Source organism: Papio anubis, chromosome X, assembly GCF_008728515.1.
Source record: "Papio anubis isolate 15944 chromosome X, Panubis1.0, whole genome shotgun sequence".
Classification (NCBI taxonomy): domain Eukaryota; kingdom Metazoa; phylum Chordata; class Mammalia; order Primates; family Cercopithecidae; genus Papio; species Papio anubis.
In genome coordinates this window covers 55,248,276-55,271,563 of record NC_044996.1, presented here as the reverse complement: position 1 = coordinate 55,271,563, position 23,288 = coordinate 55,248,276, and the positions used below count along the sequence as shown (strand labels likewise).

The following is a 23,288-nucleotide window of genomic DNA, read 5'->3' as shown; positions in this document are numbered from 1 at the left end:
ATGGTATTTTCCCTTTCCACTTGGGAAGGTTTTAGCTTCAGATTTTAGGTTTACTGGTCTGTTCTATTGTTTGTCTAGCATAGATGTAGTATACCACAAGCAATACAATACTCTCTGGGCAATGAACAGGAATTTTTTTTTTTTATTTCATACATTATTCACAGCTCTGCAGTGGTTTCAGAAAGTCAGTGTATATCCTGGACACAAAGAAATGAAAAACACAAAAACAAGGATATGATTTTCATATAGTTCTTTGGAAAGTTAATACTATTGTGCATGGATTTCATTTTTATTTCAGTTATAATACCTGTTAGAGCTTTAGCAGCCTCATAACTATTAATCAAAAGTGTACATGTTTATCTTTTTTCATAATAAACCGATAGATTATCTTCAAATACTTGGATCTGAACTATGAAGGAATGTTTGTATCAGGAGGGGTAAGCAATATGATTTGCTGTGGATAATCCAGTGTTTATTTTAATTATGTTTGTGACATCATCTCAGTTGTCTATATCAGTACTACCTTATGTGGCAGAGATCATGAGAAATGACAGCGCTTTGTACATAAAATTTGTGGATTTAATTCTGTTGTCATATCATCAACCATAAACAATCATGAATTGAAAAGAAAAAGGACTTCAGAAAGTACTTTTCTAGTACATAGATTTTATTTTATGGTCCAAATTTAAACAAACTATTTTGCACCTGGAAGAACATTAAAGTAAGCTCAGTTAGTAGTCCTAAAAACTCAGAACATGGAAGCACCGAGATGATGCCCATCCTTAGTGACTGGGTGTAGTAAATTAGTGAGTAATGGGCCAAGATAGAAAATAAATTTAGAAATGAAGTTCCAACATCATGTGCTTCTAGGAAATTATTAGAGAATCTTTTACATGTTGAATTTCCATGGGATACAGGTTGGGAAGGACAAATGGGAAGAAATATGTCACATCTAGCAATTTAAATAATTTTTTTCATTGCCATAAACAGTATTGATCAGTTTGCATGGCTTATTTAGAACTGAAACTTCCTGGCAGAGGAAGATGCAAAGCATTGAGAAAGTATTATGGGCAAGTTGAATGCTGTCCACACAGATTGTGAGCATTATAGATTATCCCTTTTTCACTTTTTTTCCTACTTCCCATGCTTTATGGCCCTGAGGCTTTTTGCACACCACTTTCCTCACTTTGTTCTCCTGTTTCAGAATCATTTTGTTTTATCTGTTTATCTCCCTCACAACACTGTTTTTTTTTTTCCTTTTTTTTTTTTTTTTTTTTTTTTTGAGCGGGAGTCTCGCTCTGTTACCCAGGCAACAGAGTGCAGTGGCGCAATCTCGGCTCACTGCAACCTCTGTCCCCAGGGTTAAAGAGATTCTCGTGTCACAGCTTCCTGAGTAGCTGGGATTACAGGCGCCCGCCACCATGCCCAGCTAATTTTTCTTGGTTTTTTGTTTTGTTTTGTTTTGGTTTGTTTTTTTTTTGTATTTTTAGTGGAGACGGGTTTTCACCATGTTGGCCAGGCTAGTTTCGAACTCCTGACCTCAGGTGATCTGCCTGCCTCGGCCTCCCAAAGTGCTGGGATTACAGGTGTGAGCCACGTGCCCGGCCCCTCACAACACTGTTTTTCACCTCCCTTGCCCCAACCTGATATTCTACACATTAGTTGTGGGTAAGAAAAACTGGGGGGAAGAATCAGGAAAATATAGTTGCTTAAGCATTGTTTGAAGTCTTTTATCTCCCTTAAGTCTCAGCATTCTGTCTGGTTTATGGGGGTGGGGGGAAAAACAAGAGCGACGATACACACTACTCCAAATAAACCCTCTCTTAATTTATGTAAAATTGTTCTAATCTTGGTGGGGGTGGGGGGAGAAATGTTTTAAAGGGATAGAGAAAAATTCCTGGATGAAATTCTTGCTTCCCAGCCTTTTTGGAATTATGACCTCATCACCACTGGAGTTTACAAGTGTTTGTGATAGTGAGTAAGACATCAAGTAGATAATTAACCTTTTGTATTTCTATGTTAATGATTTCATCAATTAGTATACACAATTGCAAAATGACTACATAATTATTTTGCTCTCAAAAAAGTCTACACTCTTAAAAAAACTTTAAAGGGAAAAAATATCTTTTCATAAAAGTTCCTCAAACCACAGTGCATATTTATTTACATTTGACAAGTGTGAATGTGTTTAATGAAAAGGAAAAAATCCTGTATTTCAATAGGTAGAACAGGTTGGTAGGTTTAGCATTTTTTATTTTTGTCTCTCCAAATTCAGTCAAAATAGTTCTTATTAAAACAAGTCATACTTAAATTCTACTCTAAGGAGAGTTCTTTATTATTAAGGTGTGTAAAACAACAAAAAAAAATTTAAAGCACTTCCCTTATGACCTAATTGATATGTTAATGTTTTTCTCTAGTATTTTGAAAATGTACACCTATGTTCATCCACTTTTTTTTTTTTTTAACTTGGAGGCTTGCTCCAGTAAAAGTAGGACTCTGTAGTGCATGTGTTTATCTGTTTACCTAAACTGAAGTATGGCCCCAGGAAAATAGTATATTTGATTGATTGTGTGTTTTTTTAAAATCAAATCATGCAAATCATATTAATTATGCATAACTTCAAACTACTACTTAACTCCCATTCTTGACAATTAAATAGGTTTTTGTTCTCCTAATTGGCTGGGTTATAAAAGTTAAATGTTGAAAGAAAAATGAAAGAAGCTCAGTTTCGAAGTATGCCTTCTTTTCTGGGCCCTATAATATGTGGTACATGTCCTGGCATAATTGAAGGTAAAAAGGGTAGTGGTTAGTTGGAATTCATCACAGAGTATCACTTCCTCTGTGTCCAAAGCTGCTTTTGCACCAATTAGCTATGACCTTTTCTTCTAGCCTTGGGGTGTAAGATTACTAGAGGCAACAATTTCTGAAATATTTTCTTTCTAATATTAGTTTAATTTCCTTGCAGAACTAACTATTCTTTCATGGTTTCTGGTTTTCTTTTCTTTCTTTTTTTTTTTTCCTTCCGTCTGCTGCTTCTTTCCACTAAGCTGCTAAATCTTTTGCTGAGGAATTAAATGTAATGTTTCTAGAAACATTAATAGCTTGTGCCCTTTTCTGAGTGTCCTACTTCAGAAATATTGCAGCTGCAGTGGTATTACAGGCTATCATTTCTTCCTGTTTCTCTCAGCAGGGAAGTTCCAGCTTTAAGGTAGATCCGAGTTCTTTTATTCCTGGGCTAGGTCTCAGAGATTTTCTTTTTCTCAATGACGTGAATGCCTTAGTCAGGGTTTTAAAAGCCTATTGCTTCTTTGTCAACTTATTTCATGTTGGTTCACTATGCAGCTCACAGTAATAATGGAGACCGGGCAAGAGTATAAATGAATAATTACAAATCAAACCCTTCTATTGGAAAAGCAACCCAAAGCAGGAGGCTGTGTGAGTACTGTCATGGTAACCTCACCTCTAGAGATGGTGGGTGGTGCGTTAGCTCTGTATGTAACAGGGAAAATCCTCCACAGGCTGTAAAATGTTGAAAGCACAGCTAAAATAAAAACAAACCACTGTTACATTTTTTTACGGTAGTTTGGATAATAGGACTACAATGTGGCCAAATGAAAAGATTTTTTAATTTGACTTGCCTTTGGGGCAGAGAATGGCAGGGCTTTGTTGAGGCTCCCTCCCTTGTTTATTTCTTCCCCTCCAAAGCATGCTTTTTACATGGTTCTTCTTTCTTATCCCATTTCATTTGTCATTTTATTTGTTTTCAATTTAAATATCACGCTATTTATGAAACAGTCACTGCTTTTGAAGTTCATTTTACAGAGCTATAAGTTTTATTGAGACGAAAATAATTTTCTAAAAACATTAGTTGAGAAAATTAGTTAAATCTTTTTCAAATAATAAAAGAAGGCAGATTTAACTTATTCAATTTTGACATCTAATTTGAATCTTTTGTGCTTGTTGTCCTAAAAGCTACTACCACTTGTCAAATTTGAACAAGTGGAGAGAACAAAACAGACATAGTGGAATATTTTACTTAACTAGCTTTCAATTAATTTTAGATTACGCAGAACCACATCTTCATTATTAAAGTCAGAAATTCAATACGTATTCCAAATTGTTCTACTCTTCTAACTCCTTTAATAATGTCAAGATTTTGTAACAGGAAAACAAGGGAATTAATATTTTGTTATGGTATAAATGTTTTCCTTTCTAACCTAACATGAAATTAAAAATTATTTTTTCCCACACTTTTGACTCTTCATAGCTAATTGAAACAGAACTCACATGAGTAATTTCTATTACTGACTACTTGCCACTTAAGCCTCAATGGAAACCGAGCAAGAATATAAATGAATAATTACAAATCAAACCCTCCTTTTGGAAAAGCACCCCAAAGCAGGGGGCTGCTGTGTGAGTACTGTCATGGTAACCTCACCTTTATGGAAAGAGAAATAAAGTTTTGAAATAAAAGAAAATAAGCCTACTTTGAAAAGATTGTATATCATGAACAATTTTTGTGGCTTATATTTTCCTAAATAAGCTAGTTTTAAAACATATAAACACATTAAGTTGGAAGTGAATCTTACTAATGCCAGCACTAGTTATAATTCATGATTAGCACTGGGGCAAGCTGATAATCTGAAAATCTAACAGATTTTTACTGCTGTTTGTACCCATCTATGTCAACTGTACCAATGATAAAATAATAATCAAAGGACTGATGGCTTAATATAATAGCTATTGTGCTCTAAATATCTTTTATGCTTTGACATTAAATGTCTCTCTTGCCTTCGTATCTACTTTTAAAAATCTACTACCCATTCCTGATAGTATTTAACTGGAGTTATTAGTCCTTTGACAGTGCTGCATGCTATTGACAGTATCTTTTAATTTGCTTAATTTCCTGACATTTGCTATGTTAATTTTTTACTTTGGGACTTTTTAATGCCAGATTTGTGCTTAAAATAGAAAAGCCCTCTACTAATAAGATTTAGTCATATCACCTAAGTACTACAGAGTTGTCCCAGATGTAATAGGGAGAGATAAAGAAGGGATCACAGATAATAAGTTTGCCCTGCTTTCCCCACAAAGTTATTACTGCAAGCTGTAAGTCTCAGCTTTTATTGATAAATATAAATATGGGTTATGTAAGGAAAGCCTATGCCTATTTATAATAGCATTCAGATCTGGTGTTAGTAATTGCTTTAGGCCAGACCACTCCATAAACAGTCCCAAGGCAATTTGAAAACAGGTATTTGTTGCATAATCTGTTTTTATTACTAATGCTTTTTGTTTTATGATTTTTGTATTAAAGTAATGAAGCTAAATAATACTTTCTGGTTAACTAGCAGGTAAACAACTTTATGCAATATAGATGTATTATATTTTGTGAAACCACCGATGGTCATTCAAAGGGAAGATGGTTGGGAAGGGGTGGAGGAAGGTAGTATTTTCAACTAGCTACCAGGCTTTTAACAAAACAATTCCTATTATAATCCCAGAGAATTTCATCTGACTAAATCTCCACTCAAATGACAAGCAAGGAGTGAGAGCTGTAGCCAAAGGGACAAAGAGTGGGGGGAACCGGTGTCTGAATGAGTCCCACCATGGTGCCCTTTAGTGGGTCCCATTGTGCCCTGGGTTAGCACTTCTCACCATTGCTTATGAAAATACTCAGCATTGAATGATGCTGTATGCCTTACATTCTACTCACTAAAATTGCTTATGCAATGTCAATTGGCTATGGTATTTATCATTTACTGTCCTCTGCATTATAGAGCATGGTTAAGCCTAAGAAGCAGCTGCCTTTTTTTTAAGTGGATCAAGCGATTGTTATGTATTGTGTGAATATCAGTTCAAGTTTCTTGAGTGCTGTAGCATCTAGATGAAGGGTAGTAAATAAACATTAGGCTGTTAAAATAAAAAGACTTTTATGCGATTCTTCAAATTCTACATTGACTGGAAATAAATAGTGGCTATTGGACCCTTTTATTTTAATAAAATTTAGATATATCCACCTGCAGTGAGCACATATAAATCTGCACTTTAATGTTAATGGAAGTTAGGCATGGGTATCAAGAGGTAAAAATCCTAGAAGATATTATAAAATCATGTTATGTAGCTCAGTTTTTACTGTGGTTCAAATGTAAGGGGCATTCTACCTGCCATAAATTACTATGTATACAATCTTTAATCTACAACATCCTTGAATAAATAGCTTTAGAATCATAAGCGTGGTTAGTTTCTTTTAAAGTATAGGGAGGTGGTGAATGTATTTTAATTATAAAAGCCTCTTAGAAGATCTGACATGGTAAAAGGAACTATATTATGTGTACACGTATGTAGCTCCTTTGGTGTTTGGTAAGAGCACTAGGTGCCACCCTAGTATTCTTTCCCATTGTCTGCTCAGGCTGGTTTTTAGATCTGAGACTTTCTCATTCCGAAGCCCCCCACCTCCATATAACTTTTACCCTGATTCCTTCAATTGCATAGATTCTTTTCTTTGTCTTTTCATTTCCGAGGAGAATCTGGGAGCTCTTATGTCCCACAATTTACTGAAGTGCTATAATTATAGCCTTTATCTTTTATTAACATATCTACATACTATGCTTTTCTGTGGTAGCACAGAATATTAATGCAATTAGCACCATTCAGTAAGATGTACTATCCATTTTGAATGACAGCTTTAAGTCACAGGATAAGCCTTCTATACAATGGGCTACTTTTTTTTTTTTTTTTTTTTAAGGAATAAGGGAAGATTTGTAATTTTTAAGAAGTGAAAACTTCTAGAAAATGTTTTGTTGCTAATCCTCCCAACCCACCCAAAAAAGAGCAAGTTTTGACATTGAAACTTCAGGAAATCTTCATACTGATAGGATATTTTCCACACTTTAAAAAGTTAATCCTTAAGTTAATCACAATGAAGACACCCTGCTTATTTCCTACAGTGGCTAAGAAGATAAAGTGAGATGGTGAATGTGAAACTTCTTTGAAACTTTTAAAATATATTTATTTAAAATTTGAATAGAGCTTTAAAGTGTTTAAAGATTATTATCAATACTACATTAAATCAATGCCACTTAAACCCTTCAGTAGCTTTCCATTTCTTCTAGGAGAAATTTACATTTTTTGCAGTCGCTCCAAAGGCTCTGTGTGATCTGACATATATGTACATTACCTGCCTCCTCTCCAACAGTCCAACACTGTGAGGAAATGTGATATCCATTACATTTGAACCACAAGACTGTTGTTACATTAGAAAGGGAAGCATTGTTTTGGTGCAGATATCTTCCAGTATTCGTCTCTCAAGCTGAGTCTTTTTGGTAAAATTCAAGCAGGATTTTGATGTTAGAAGACATTATGCCAGATTTAAGTTGTATGATGATTGTTTTTGTGTTATTATGAAAATAGGTAAGTTGTTATTGGTTTCATTTATTTCTATTATACAATTGATTAAAATAATCAACAATTAAAATGTAAGCAAGGATTTATGGGGTGCTTAACTCATAGCAGTAAATATAGTATATTGAATTTACGGTTGCATTGCCTATTAGACACTTTCAATATAGAATAAGTCTGATATTTTCTAAATGGAGCAATTAGAACAAATCTTATTTTAAAGTATGCCTTTCCCCATACTCCATGTTCCAAATAATTATAAGAAAACCTACGGCTTCTGTTATTACAAGTTTACAAAGCAATAGAAATATTACCTGTAACCTGGCCTTCATAGTTGAACTTTAGACTTCTTTTTTTATGACTACATCTATAATGTGGAAAATGTTTTATTTTCTTAGCTAAGCTATGCTATTGTAGTAAAATTTTTGAAAGGAAAATTATTTTGGATCAAGGACAAGCAACTCCAGCTGTTCAATTGGTTTTTTATCTCATTATTTTTCAATCTAGGAAAAATATTTAAATATGTAACACCAATATTTTGCTCGGATAGATTGAAGCTTCAGATGTTTTAGTTAGAAATGGACTGCAAAAATAATATCTCTTAAAAAAAACATTATAGTCAAAGATGCATCTAAGAAATACAACTTGTTCATACATCTTATAGTATCTCTATAAAGATTTTCATCTCGTTTTTCTGATTGAAGTGTTCACTACTAGAGACAAATATAGTTTTAAGTCTTAATGATTAGAGGGGCTACAACCATCATAGCTCTATTAGAGGCAGAAATATAACATTAATATTTTAGTGCTTCATTTGCTTTCATGAAACTTATGAACAGAAGCTATCAGTGTCTAGGGTTTGTCTTCAAATGACAAATTTAGCATGCTGTAAAAAGTGATATTAGGACTTCCTACTGAGGTCATCTGGAGTTTGACCATCCTGAGAAATGATTATGGGTAGATTCTTATTCTCAAGTGCTAGAGGTTCTTCTTCTCTTTTTGTATTTGATTTTGGTGGTGACCAACATGGTTGTGAAAAGGAATTGCACCACATGAAGAAGGACACATGGAATTACAAATTGGTCAGTGCCCCTTTTCTAGTATTCCAGAATCATCTGACTAAAATGATTTTGTTTAGTTCCATTTTCTAAAAGTTAAAACACAAAATACAATGGATGTAGGCTTCTGAAGTGTTCTGAGTCACCCACGTGAAAAGTCATGGCTAAGATTGTTTATGTCCCTGGGACATAGTATGTCGTCAGTAAAGATTTCTGGAATGAATAAGTAACTTTTCCAAATAAATGCTCTATTTTATCAATTACATATCCCTCTTGTCTTCGTTCTTTTCTTGGCCAACTTCTTTGAAATGTACTACCATCATATATTTTTCTCTTTTAAAATATTTTCCATTATTAAAGATAATGTATGTTGATTGCAGAAAATGTGGGAATATGTAAAATTTAAAGACAAAGGAAAATATATAGTCTCAACATCCAGAAGCAACCACCTTTACATTTTGTTTTTTTCTTCTATCTTGTATTTCTATGCATATTTTACATTGTTCATACTATACTGTATACAAAGTTGTATATACTACTTTTCCATTTAAATTTATAAACATTTTTACATTAATGAATATCTTGGTAAGTCTCCTTTTAAATGATTGTATATTATTTGCGCATAAGAATGTATGATAATTCACTTCATCCATCCTTTAAATTAGAAATTGAATTTGTTTCTATCTTTTTTTTTAGCTACCATAAATAATGCTGTTGTAAACATTTTTCTACATATAATACATATACTCTATGTAGAAAATCGGTACAACTTTTCCCTAGAAGAGATTCAGAAAGTAAATGAAATGAGAATTTGTTACTACTTACCAGATGCAAAGCATGATTAACTTGGGTCAAGTCAGTGCATAAAATCTGTAATCAATGATTTGAATATAGTATATTTACATTCTTTGAACAAATATTTTAATATTATAGCCAAAGCCTGATGGTACAAAGATGGACTTTACCCCAAAGGAATGTACTGTCCAGTATGAAAAGAGAAACACAATAAATTAACTGTTAGGTTGAGCCATATGACGTTGTTGTTTGACCTATGAAAATATTTATTTCATGTGTTTCAATTTAAAATAATATAGGATGATAAGGGTTAATATTGAAGCAAGTACATGGCGGCTTGGGAACACAGATAAGTAAGTAATTAGATCTTCCGAAGAGAGATAACACAGATTATTGCTGCTTATTCAGCAGAAATAAATTTAAACGAGGGAACTTTTATATCTGTGTAGGTATGTATTAGAAAGCTGCTGGGTCAGGCTCATGCATCAGATTTATGGTATTCTGTAACATTGCAGCACAGGAACACTTCACCTCTCTGAAATTCCACTCTTCCAGCAACTGTACCTACCTGGAAATGCTATCTATCTCTTCAAAATATGGTGGTAAACCTGAAAGTAAGCAAAAACAAAAATATCCCTCAATAGGCAAAAGGAATGTGATCAAGTCCTTAAATAGCAGCAGCATGTGGACTTTTATCAAAAGAGTCTTCCAAGTACCTTACCCAAAACTTATTTATTATGTTAGACATAGTTCTGTCAAATTGGATTTTCTATTTTTTTCACCCTCCAGCAAATGGGAAACAGCATACATACCAGGATTGAGAGGTAGACAGACATTTTAAGACCCACTGGAAGCACTAAGACGTGATAGTTAATATCTTGACTCTAGTGGAAGAGATGAACTAATTATCAAAGCAGATAACATCTTAAAAAACAAAAAGCAGAATACAGAACTGTTTATAATTGCTCCCAACTATGTAAAAAAAAAGAAATAAGTATATATATATATGTATATGTAGCTGCTCATTAAAAAATTGGAGTGAAATACACCAAAATATTAATAGTCTTCGTGACTAATCACTCATATACCATAGTATATGAGTGATTTGTACTTCCTTCACATTTTTTATAATATTCTTCAGTGACTCTGCTGATTATATCATTAGAATAAATAAAATAATAATTAAATAAAATTTGTAAATGAAAAAGATCTTTGAGCATAGAACAGTTTTGGTCTATTTAGAGAAGAAACAAATAGACATACCTCAAATATGCCCTACAGACCTTGTAGTTATAGCACAGCACAGTATTTGATGTTTATGATAATTATGTGAATTAGCAAAAATGTGAATTATGTGAATTAGCAAAAATGTATTTTCAGTAGATTATCCTTATGGAGGCAGCAAAGTGTACAATATATCTTCAAAATATTTCTATACAAAATGGCTAAGATAAAAATTGTTGCTGTTTAAGACGTATAAACTCTCTGCTATCCAGATCAACTCATTATGTGAGGTTTCTGGATAGCTGAGATCCTATTTTAGGTTTTCTATTTTAAAATGAAATTACTACTTAAAATGAAATGAAATTACTCAACAGCTATTTGTCCTATTAAATTATGCAATATTATTATATCTAAGCTTCCTGTTCTAAGCGTCCATAGCTATTTATTGAGGCATTATTCTCAGATGGCCATGGAAACAAATATTTATCTGATTATTCTTTTGTAAATGGCCCAGTTATAGGTTAAAATTTATCTTTTTTCCTCAAATGTGACGTTTCTACTTTTGATGTTGCTTTTGTTCGTTGTTTACTTGTTTGCTGTTGATCCTTGCTTTTTTCAGACTTTGATGAAATAAGAGAATAAATATTTACATACTTCCAAATGATTGCAAAATATTAAAATCAAATCATAAATTATTCAAGCTATTGGGAAAGTTTCCTGTGAAAACATATACACCATAAAGAATAATGTATTTAGAATATCTCCCTGTTAGTAGTGTTACAATTGAAGCACAGTTATTGTTACTCATTCCTCTCCCCTTAAATGTAATAATGAAATACAACAACAAAACCAAATATAGTAAAAATAAATTCACTGCCCTTGGGGAAGAATCTTAAATACTACCTTTATTTTATATGTTTGAAGTATGTTTGTAGCTTTAGTTGCATCTTCATCACTCCTTAGCAGTCTCCTTGTTCACTGTTCACTGAATCATATGCCTTGGCTATTCTTCCAGATTTTCTGTATTCTCTGTAGTCCCTCAAACTGAAACTCGCACCTGACAGTCTTAGTAAATGACCATCTTTTCCAAGTTCCCTTCATTTCCCTCAGTGTCACTTCCTGAGGCAAACTTTGTGCTCCTAATCTCATTCCTCTTACCTCCTTCAGAATCATGCTGCTTTCCTTCTTAATGTCTTTCTTTAAATTGACTTCTTCCTACAGAAATGCTCATGTCCTCCTTGAACTTAAAAGCAATCCTCAATGATAAACCAAACAATAAATAAACAGTGTATGTCCCTAAGTTACTATCCTGTGTCTAGCTGAGGAGAAAAGACATGGACACACCAAAGAAGTAAGAGATAAGGATATGTATATAACAGTATGTGTGTACCATGTATGAATTTGCAGGCACTAATACCCATAGATGAGCCCTATTTGGCTATTGGGACTGTGCCTCTCCTAATTGGGTGGCTTGGTTGGAATTGCTTCATCTGATGTGGAGCCTTAATAGTCAGTCAATGGTTTTTTTTTTCTCTTTACTTATTCACTCTTTATTTTGAAATTTTCAAGTATAAACAAAATACAATAATATAAAAAAAAAAAAATACATGAACCCAGCTTCCACAATGATTAATTCTTGATCAATTTTGTTTTCTCCATACTGCTACTCTTGGATATTTTGAAACAGACCTCAGACATTATATTTTTTTCATCTGTAAATGTTTCTATAAGCATCCATAAAAGATGATTATTTCTAATATAACCAAATACTATTATCATATCTTACTAAGAGAAATAATTCTTAATAACAAATATCTATTTAGTGTTTACATTTCCCTGATTATCTGCTTTGGTTTTTTTGTTTCGTTTTTTGTTTTTGAGACGGAGTCTTGCTCTGTCACTCAGGCTGGAGTGCAGTGGCACTATCTCGGCTCACTGCAACCTCTGCCTCCTGGGTTCAGGCAATCCTCCTGCCAAAGCCTCCCGAGTAGCTGGGATTACAGGCACCCACCACCACGCCTGGCTAATTATTGTATTTTTAGTAGAGTTGGGGTTTCACCATGTTGGCCAGACTGATGTCCAACTCCTGAGCTCAAATGATCCGCCCCTCTCCCAAAGTGCTGAGATTACAGGTGTGAGCCACCACGCCCAGCCGATTATCTACTCTTTTTGGTTAGTTTGAATTGGGAACTAAACAAAGTTGATTCATTATTATGGTTCTGTTAAGTCTCTTTTTAACAATGGAATCCCCCTTGTGTTAATTATCAATTAGTTATCAATTGCTGCATACCAAGTTACCTTTAAAACGTAGTAGTTTAAAACTACAAATGTTTATTATCTCATAGTTTCTGTGGGTCAGGAATTTGGGAGCAGTTTAGCTGAGTGATGGTTTCAGTGTCTGTCATGAGATGGTAGTCCATTGTCTCTGGGCCTGACTGAGGCTAGAAGATCTACTCCAAGCTCACTTCTCCACTATACTGGCCTCTCTATAGAGCTTCTTGACTGTTGCTATGGTCTGAATGTTTTGTCCTCGCAAAATACATATTTTGAAACATAGTCTCCAATGTGGTAGTATTAAAAGGTGAGGTCTTTGGAAAGTGATTACCCTTATAAAAGAAGTTCAAGGAAGCATGTTTGCTCCTTCAACCATATGAGGACACCGAGAAAGTGCCTCTATGAAACAGAGAATGAGCCCTTATCAGATACCGAATTTACTGGTGCCTTGATATTAAACGTCCCAGCCCCCAGAACTGTGAGCAATAAATATCACTGGATATTTTGTTATAGTAGCCCAAATGGACTAAGACAAGCACCTTTACAACATGGCAGCTGGCTTCCCCAAGAGTGAGTGATCTAAGAGAGAAAGCAAAGAGGAAACCACAGAGCATTCTGTATCCTAGTCTTGGAAGCAATATAACAATACTTGTGTCATATTCTACCAATCACAAAAACCAACCCAGAAACAATGTGGGAGGGAATTACACCAGAGTGTGAATACCAAGGGATTGGGATAATTGGGGAGGATCATCTTGGAGGCTGACTGCTCCACCTTTTCATCTGTTTCTCTTTTTTTCTTGTAATTTTCAGAGGTCTTTTTTTTCCTTCCTTCCTTCCTTCCTTCCTTCCTTCCTTCCTTCCTTCCTTCCTTCCTTCCTTCCTTCCTTCCTTCCTTCTTTCCTTCCTTCCTTCCTTCCTTCCTTCCTTCTTCCTTTCTTCCTTTCTCTCTTTCTCTCTTTCTTTCTTTCTTTCTCTCTTTCTCTCTTTCCAAAATCCTGAGCTCAAGCGATTCTCTCACCTTGACCTCCCAAAGTGTTAGGATTACAGGTGTGAGCCACCATGCCCAGCCCACTTGTTATTGTTGAAGCAACCAGGTCATTTGTCTGATTGAGTTTATATTTTGTTTATTGCATCACATTAGTGTTATTTACCTGTTTCTTTGCCTGTCCCCCTACTCCATATATTTTCTATAAATTTATAGTTAGATAAACCAAGCCACTCTAAGGCTTGATCAGATTCAGGTTTTACCTTTTTGTCAAGACGTCCTTATTGTTGTTGGTGTTGTGAGGTTTTACATGGGAGCACATGATGGCTGGTTGACTCTTTTTGTTATATTAGCAGCCGCTGATGATTCTCTAGGTCCATTAGTTCAAAAGAGTACTATTCTATTATTCCTCCTTTAATTAGTTTGACGACTTCTTAAAAAACAAAAATGCCCCCTCATCAACTATTTGATTATATGTAGGTATATTTCATATAATGAAGGGATGATAAATACTTCTCTCTGTCAGTTTTCAGTAAGTTGTTGTCTCTCTAGAATCCTCTAAAGGTAACAAGTGAGGTCTAGGAACCAACATGGATGTGCTGAAGCAGAGTCTCCATGGATAGGTCCTGGTCGTGGGGATTTTGAAAACGCTTCCTATGTGATTCTAATTTGGTCCTCTATTAACTTCTACTAATCTCCATTCCCAGAGTCTGGCTTAGTAGGTATGGGAGGGGGCCAAGGATTCTGTTTTTGTTTTTTCTTTTAATCTCTAGATAATCCTCTTCAGCTGACAAGTTTGGGGAACACTACAGTAGAAAACACCTTTTTAAACTTACTGTGACTATATGCATCTATGCTATTCTTCCATGCCGTGGGCGCCTCAAGTTTACTCTCAAGCTAGCTGCCATGTTGTAAAGATGCTTGTCTTAGTCCACTGGGCTAAGGAGAGTTGAGAGTCTCGCTTAGTGCTATAGTTATACCAAAAACTATGGAGTTAGACTGTGTGGGTCTAAATCTTGACTCTGCCACTTACTAGCTTTGTGACCTTGAGGCAGTGTATTACCTTTCTGCCTCAATGTTCTCACATGTAAAATGGAAATGATAGTAGGATTTTCCTCGTGGTGGTTTTGAGAACTATATGAGTTAACATTGTGTTTAGAACAGGGTTTTGTAAGGATTTCTTAAATACATAATAGAGCTATCTCCCTCTGGGAGTACTTCCTTGGAATATTTTGTTGATAAAAGCCAAATTTGGTGGTTATTAATCTCATCATGATAACATTGTCATTTATTGGATGTTTATATATGCCAGGCATGATGGGTTATGTATATTCTCTAGTTCACATAATCCTCATATCAATCCTACAAAATTAGCAATATTAGTTTAATTTTATATATCGGGAAACTGAGTCTCTGAGAAGTAACTTGCTCAGTGTATTAGAGCTCATAAGTGATGGTATGGATATGACATATATTAAAGAGGCAGCATGATGGTTAAGAGCACAGAATCTGGAGCTAAGCTCTCTGGGTTCAAATCCTGGCACTACCACTTCCTAGTTGTGTATCTTGGGCAAGTTATTTAACCTATGTATCAGTTTCCTTATCTGTAAAATGAGGATAATAGTTATACCTACCTCATGGGTTATTATGAGGATTAATGAAGTTAATACTTTCTAAGTACCTAAAATGGTCCCTAGCACAAAATGTTGGAAAACTTTTCCTCAGTTCCGCTAAAGACAGAGTTCATTGTCCCACAGCCACAAAAATTCAGGCTCGCAGACAGTTTGAATCTTGAGTGAGACAGGGTTTTGTTCGGTGAAAAGGAAGAAAAGGGGGAAACAGGGACTCTCGCAAGGCCAGAGTCCCTGCTAGAGCAGGATGTTGGAATCCCAGCTTCCACACAGGAAGAGGAGGGGCCAGTCTCCTCCTCAATGTAAACTTAACGAGGCTCCACCTCAGTGGGCTGTTTAGAGTTTCTCCAGGGACCCCCTCCCACCTGGCTGTCTCAATAATAAATACTTTGTATGTACTAGCTGGTTATTATTACTGCTATTATGATTTTTATTAGTTTAAAATAGTTTAAAGAATAGTTTAAAAGAGTTTAAAAGAGTTTAAAGAAAAGGCAGCAGTAAAAAAGGAGAGACTGAAGTTGCCAGTAAGGAAGGGAATACATGTATTTCAATAAATGCCTTAATAAATAAATCAATCTTCAGGAGGGGAGAAAAGGAGAGTTGTCTCTACCACAAAGAGGAGCAGAATAGAAAACAATTGGTTTCTAGGCGAAGGCAGATGATTAAACTCCTGGGAGATAGATTCATTTTGACAAGGTAGAAATCAAGCTAATCATTTAGAAATGAAGAAAGGAAGGCAGAATTGGAAGCCTGTGGAGGCAGGGGAGATTTGGGGACACTTGGGGAGTCAAACCACGGAGCACACAGTAGACATAGCTAAGTTGCGTTTTGTCAGTGCTTGATCATGGCTGAATTCCTTGTGGCTAAAAAAAATTATGCCTGGTGGAGGGGATAGCTCAGCAGCCTAGTGAGGGCAATGAGTTTGGACATGGTTGAATGGGATAGTTATGATGGTAAGTAGAAGTGAAGGAGCATTGAACAAGGAATCAGGAGACTTGGATTCATTTTTTAACTTTACTATCAACTAGCTTGTATGACCTCGAATAGTTCACTTGACCTTTGGATCTCAGTTAATTCACTTGTGAAATAAGAGAGCTACATCAGTTTATCTCTAACATTACTTCTAATTCCAGAATGTATGACCCTACAGGGCCGATTCTAGCATCTAGCTGCACCAGAAAGGAGTCAATTGAAATGGCAAGAGTTAAGAAACTGATGGGAAGGCCCAGGGAGATTGGGATGCAGGTTCAATGAAAGTGAAGGTAGATGAGGGAACTCATGTCAGTCTCTCAGTCTTTCTGCCTTTAAGATTTTTTTTTCTGTACTCCAAATTCTAAGACTAGTTTGTCTTTTTCTCTTTTTTTTGTAGTAAATATTATTATGGCTATTGTGAATTTAATAGGCTGTGTTTAACACACACAACAGTAAATGTTATTTTAGTTTTACATATCTGAAATGTTCATTAATGCATCAGAAATAAACAGTTCACTGGTAGGGAGTTATTTTTTTTCTTTCAAGCAGAACATAACAAAATAGTATTTTATGCTTTCCTGTGCCCATAATAACATTACATTTTGGAGTAGCTAACTAGGTTGCTTGAACACGCTGTTACAGAACTGGTTAATCCATAATTCAGCAGGTTCTTGGCTTCCAAGTTGCCTTATTGACAAGCCTGAAGAAAGTGGATGGAACTAATTAGCACTCAGCATTATAAAATAGGAAGAATTAAATAAAGCAGCTTCAATATTAAACTCAGACCCCTATGAAGATATTCCCTTTAGTTATGGGGATTTTGAAATGATGGACAGGCTAAACCAAAACTCATAATCCTATTACAGTCTCCTACACCCACCTAATAAGCTTCAAGAGCTGTTTCCTTGGAGTCTGGGATATTGCCATCTTCCTCTAGGCTTTTCTGTATATAGCTTATAAATTCTTTACTGTTTCCACTAAATACTTTGTTATTTAAAATAGCATAAAAGAGAGTATATAAGTATATATACATATTGATGCATTTTGACTGTAATAATATCCTTGGCCTGTAGGGAACTTCAAATTATTAATAATTTCAGAGGAAAGCTTTTTAAGAAAAAAGCTCCAGGCTTAGCTGTAATGAGGCATTTGAAAAGGAAGAGGGGGTATGTTTATATGCGTAATGAAAATATTGAACCCTTTGGGATGTTATGAACCATGGTGCACTAATAAATGATCTTCCCATTTCAGTGTTCCAGCAGACATCTTTGTACCCCTGATGTACTCTTGCAAAATGCCTGTAGCTCACATTTCCTTTAAAATATTTCTATCTCCTGACATTCGTTACTGTGGGTGGGGGTGCAACAGGATAAATCTGATGGAGAAAGGAGGACTATACAAGAAGCAGACAAAGTTGGTGGTTTAGAATAATGAGCCCATTTTCAGCTGAGCTGTGTAGTTCATATGAATTAATTAACCCCTTACAAACATTTGTCTGACAATCCAAATTCTCATTCAGTTCAGTGGGTTTTATAATTATCATTTAACTAAATAGCACTAAGGACTGTTTATATCCTGACATTAAGGAAGCTTTGTCGAATTCTTTTGCTGTAAATCATCTGAAGTTGTTTACAATTTGCAGTAGTCTTGGTTTGTGCTCAGGTTGCTGTTTTGTTGCTTTAAAAAATATTTTCAGAGTGCTAATTATAGAATATGCTGTAGAGTTTGCTTAGCTTTGTAAGGGTAGAAGACCTTTGTAAAGAACATTTTCACATTTTAATTGGAAGAATGTAGGCTTAAGCTATTATCTATCATGTTAAACAAAATGAATCCAATGATGCTAAATGGATATAGAATGATTAATTACTCATTCTTAAGACCTGTGCCATCTAGTTCCTGATGATAACATGGTGATAACGCACTTTTTACCCAGAAAGAGAGAAATGAGAGTATTGTGATGACCATGCTGCAACAGAGTGTGAGAACACTTAAAAAAAAAAAAAGTTTGAAATAGGAAGCATCTGGGACCTCCGTTCTATGCTGTTTGTGTGTGTGATTGCTTTTAATTTTTGTACAAAAAGTTAAGATACTATTAATAAGCATTTTACTTAATTGAGTCTCTTCTGATTACAAGGAACAAAAAGCTACTTAAACTGGGTGTTCATTGAACAGATACAGAAAGGCTCAAGGGAATTCAGGGCAGGATGTATTATATACCTAGACCTGGAGCCCTGGAAATGGGATCTTTGCTGTCCTTTCAAGGTGGCTCTGCGGTCCTTCACAGCATGAGTTCCTGGGCCCTTTAGTGCTTGAAACGAGACTACTTATCCTCATCTAACTGCTTCTTCTTCCTCCTGACAATGATTCTTGGGTCCCAATTCTGTGTTCCTGTGACAGGAATGTTATTTGAATCTTTTTTTTTTCTCCTGTGTTTGTTTGTTTTTTTGTTTGTTTGTTTGTTTTTTGCACAAGGCCCAAGTCTTTGACAAGCCTAGGATGGTTCCCCTGTAGGTCAGGTTCCTTCCCTGCTTCAATCAGCTATTACTTTTTTTTTTTTTTTTTTTTTTTGAGACTGAGTCTCACTCTGTCACCAAGCTGGAGTGCAATGGGGCGATCTCGGCTCACTGCAACCTCTGCCTTCTGGGTTCAAGCGATTCTCCTGCCTCAGCCCCTCAAGTAGCTGGGACTATAGGCGTATACTACCACACCTGGCTAATTTTTGTATTTTTAGTAGAGACAGGGTTTCACCATGTTGGCCAGGTCGATCTCAAACTTCTGACCTCAGGTGATCCGCCCACCTCGGCCTCCGAAATGCTGGGATTACAGGCGTGAGCCACTGCTCCTGGCCTCTACTATTTGTATTATATAATAACAAATTTAATCCTCACAAAAATCCTATTAGAGAGGTTAAGTACTATTACTATATTCCCTGTTATAGTGGGGGAAACTGAGTCAAGGAGAGGTTAAGTAACATTTCCAAGGTTATGTAACTCCAGGGTCTGTGATGAGTTAGGAGATCTGGTTTCTAATGCTTGACCCATCACTGTGTGAATGACTTGGAGTGAATCACTTAATCTCCCTGGGCATTCAGCCATTCCATGAACAGTTTAAAAATTATTTTTCTAATTTTTTTAATTGACAAACTAAAAGGAGGAATCAGGTCCATTACCACATTGTCATAGGCACTGCTTTGTTGTATGGAATAGAAATCTACACAAGGTAGCTTGAGTGAAGGGGTATGTATTTAAGGATGTGATAAGCAACCTTGTGGACATCCAAGGATAGGAAACAACAGTGAGACCATGAGTGTCTTAGGCTGGAACTAAAATGGAAAAGTTAGAAATACAAGTTGCTCTTGGGCCAGGCGTGGTGGCTCACACCTGTAATCCTAGCACTTTGGGAGGCTGAGGTGGGCAGATCACAAGGTCAGGAGATCGAGACCATCCTGGCTAACATGGTGAAACCCCATCTCTACTAAAAATACAAAAAAAAAAAAAAAAAAAAAATCAGCTGGGTGTGGTGGCACACACCTGTAGTCACAGCTAATCAGGAGGCTGAGGCAGGAGAATGGCATGAACCCAGGAGGCGGAGCTTGCAGTGAGTCGAGATCACGCATTGGTTTCCTTTGAACATGACTGCCACAGCTATGATACAGTATGATGCTTACTTCAAGTGCCTATCTTTATGTGACATGGGTCTCTCCAAGTTCAGATTCTTGTGACAGAATCTGACTGACCCAGCTAGCCTGTGAATTTGTTTCCCTTAAGTCAGGTGTTCAGTCTGTGGCCAATCAGCCAGAGCAGAGATAAGATCACATGGTGCATAGGACTGTCACCTTTTCCAGGGACTGGATGAAAGAGCAGATTCTCTGAGAAATGTATGAGAAGGGCTGGCAAATAGACAGATGTTTGCTACACCTATAATCCTAGCACTCTAACAGAGTTTTAAAGTATAATGTTTATTTCTCCATAGATCATCACGTTAGCTACATAAATATTTTTTAAGCACTTCACTATATACCAGGGACTTTACTACGACTACACTAACTTCAGGCCCTCCATTTCCTAATCTGTAAAATGAACTATCTTGTCTTGCTTTAGAATTCACACACATACACACACACAAACATTTATGCATTTATCTGTATTTTACTGAATACAATTGCCATTTCATATCCATAGATTCTACATTCATGGATTCAATGAAAGGCATATCGAAAATATTTTTAAAAATTGCATCTGTACTAAACATGCACAGACTTTTTCCATGTCCCCTAAACAATACAATGTAACAACTTTTACATAGCATTAACATTTTATTAGGTATTTTAAGTTGTCAAGAGATGATTTAAAGTATACAGGAGGATGTGCATAGGTGATATGCAAATACTATGCCGTCTTATATAAGGGACTTGAGCATCTGCTAATTTTTTGGTTTCCAAAGGAAGTTCTGGAACCAATTTCTCATGGATACCTGGGGATGATTGTATGTTGCTTTTGTTACCAAACCAACCAGAATTTTTTTCGTTTGTTTGTTTTGAGGTGAAGTTTTGCTCTTGTTGCCCAGGCTGGAGTACAATGGCGCAATCTCAGCTCACTGCAACCTCCGCCTCCTGGGTTCAAACGATTCTCCTGCCTCAGCCTCCCAAGCAGCTGGGATTACAGGCATGCACCACCATGCCTGGATAATTTTGTATTTTTAGTAAATACGGGGTTTCACCATGTTGGTCAGGCTGGTCTCAAACTCCTGACCTCAGGTGATCCACTCACCTTGGCCTCCCAAAGTGCTGGGATTACAAGCAAGAGCCACCACACTTGGCCCCAACCAGAATTTATTTATCCAAATGAATGTTCTGCAGTACCTTGAATTTGAGCTAGAGAAGAAATTCAGTATCATTTCTTCAGTTACGTCTAGTGTTTAATCAAACTTTAGTATTGCACAGCTTAGTTACCCAGGTTACTTATTAATTTGGCTCTGAAATATTTGTTTTCTAAAACTCAAATCTATTAAATGTCAAAGACTTGCTGTCATCAAAACTATTTAAAAGGCTGTGAGGCCTACTGTAAAGATATCCCGAAGAAGGACTTCACAAACGTTTTTTGCCAATGATAGAATCATTACTTAATTCTGTAGCTCCTAAAATAACTACCTTGAAGAGGACAGATCTTACCAACGTATGTAGGTTGTTTAAAAAATCATTCATATTATGTACAGAATCAAAGATTTTAAAAAGTATACAAGATACAAATACCCAGTTAAATCTATAGTTAGGCGTTTGAGACTTAAGAAACAATTTGATGGGACTCTTTACTGAAGTATTAAAAAAGCGGAATTTTGTCTCACATCTGTTTCACCTACTGTGACCCAGGATCTAAATATGTCAGTATACTTCTCTTCTTATGCCCACATAGAAAAAAATATGGATTGAAATGCTTAGAACACATTGGAAACTAGATGGATTTAGAGCTTTTAGAGGAAGAACACCTTGCCACAAATCTCCCCCTGAACCAGCCGAGTGAATTAATCTTTGTTTTTGTTGTTGCTCTTGCAGCTGTTTTACCATAGTTATGCAAAAGTAATGCTGCAAGTACAGGCCAAAGCCCCAGAGCGGGTAGTTGAGGTTCAGCAAAATAGATTTACCAAATCCATTGGTGTTTGCCTGGTTTTATGTTGGCATTTAGAGGCTATCTTTATTTTGGTAGCTTGGTAGCTTGAGAGAGAGAGAGAGAATATGTGTGTATAGGTATGTTTATATGTATTGCTGACAAATTCAAAGACATTTGATTAAATATGCTTTAGGTCAGAAGTGAAAAATATTGTATATATTCTTTCTTTTTCTATGGATTGCAGTATCTTCATTTCTGTGGTTACTTTTTGCAAAAGATTAGTCTGTCCAGATTCATCATTCTAGTTTCAAAGAGGAATGAAGGACAATTTAAAGCTAAATTCAAATTCTATATAAGTAGTATAATCTGATGAACACACCCTTTTATCCCAAATTTAGAGCAACAAATGTTTTATTTAATTTGAGAATATGAGATAGGAAAGGTCCACCATGAAAGTGGTTTCAGAAGTTCAAAATGTTAACTACAGCTTCCATGCATTACAGTCCCACGATGCTCATTTAATTCCAGAGTAAGTCACTTCTTGTTTCTAGAAAACTAGTCATAGTTAGAATAATTTCTTTTTGATGTTGTTTGACAAAGATTTGAAATAAATGCACGAAGTCTTCCTTCTTTGTAGTAGACTAGTATCCTGGTTTCTGCATTTTTCCTGAGGAATTATACTTTAAGACCTAACATAAACAATGTAGAAGAATCCTCTAAATGTGACTTGTGGATTCCCTTTGTACAGGACATTTTCTTTGGTGTTAATCACGATCCTGAATCATTCCTGCCCCAGCCTTTTGTCTCATCTTCCCTGGTATACATTTACAAACTGACCCTAATGGGTAAGGAAGAAACAGACAAATAGAATAGCTATAAGATGAACAGTAGTTTTATAAAAAAACTTTAAAATATTTTTCACACTCTATAGGGGAATAAGCAGATAATTTGCATATAGACTTGTGGCTCTGTGATGTTTTCATATACCATAATTTAACACCTTTGCAAAATCTTAGCAGAGGCCATAGGGATACACAATTAGATGCTTACTCTAAACCTGGAACAATGTGATTTGGGCTGATTTGCAGAGAGGCTATAAAAGCTGAAAAATCAGTTTGACAACGTTCCTGCTGGGATTGGCCTGCAATAAATGTTCACAGTTGTATTTGGAGGCCATGCCACTTTAGTCAGATCACTGGGGCTCAGGAGATGATGGCTACAGTAAAACTTGAGTTCACTGCTTATCAGGCAATGTGTGAAGGCTCCCAGGCTGAAGGTTCATTAGGTCAGTCTGTAAGAGCTGTCAATCAGACCAAGCTGTCAGGGGAATACTTTTTAA

The 23,288-nt window shown here is 35.7% G+C and overlaps 1 protein-coding gene across 5 annotated transcripts in view; it reads left to right on the top strand.

The window, feature by feature from the left end:
• The window catches only part of DIAPH2 (diaphanous related formin 2), a 914,469-nt gene that overhangs the window by 764,136 nt on the left and 127,045 nt on the right, over nucleotides 1-23,288 (top strand). The gene's annotated exons all lie outside the window — the stretch shown is intronic.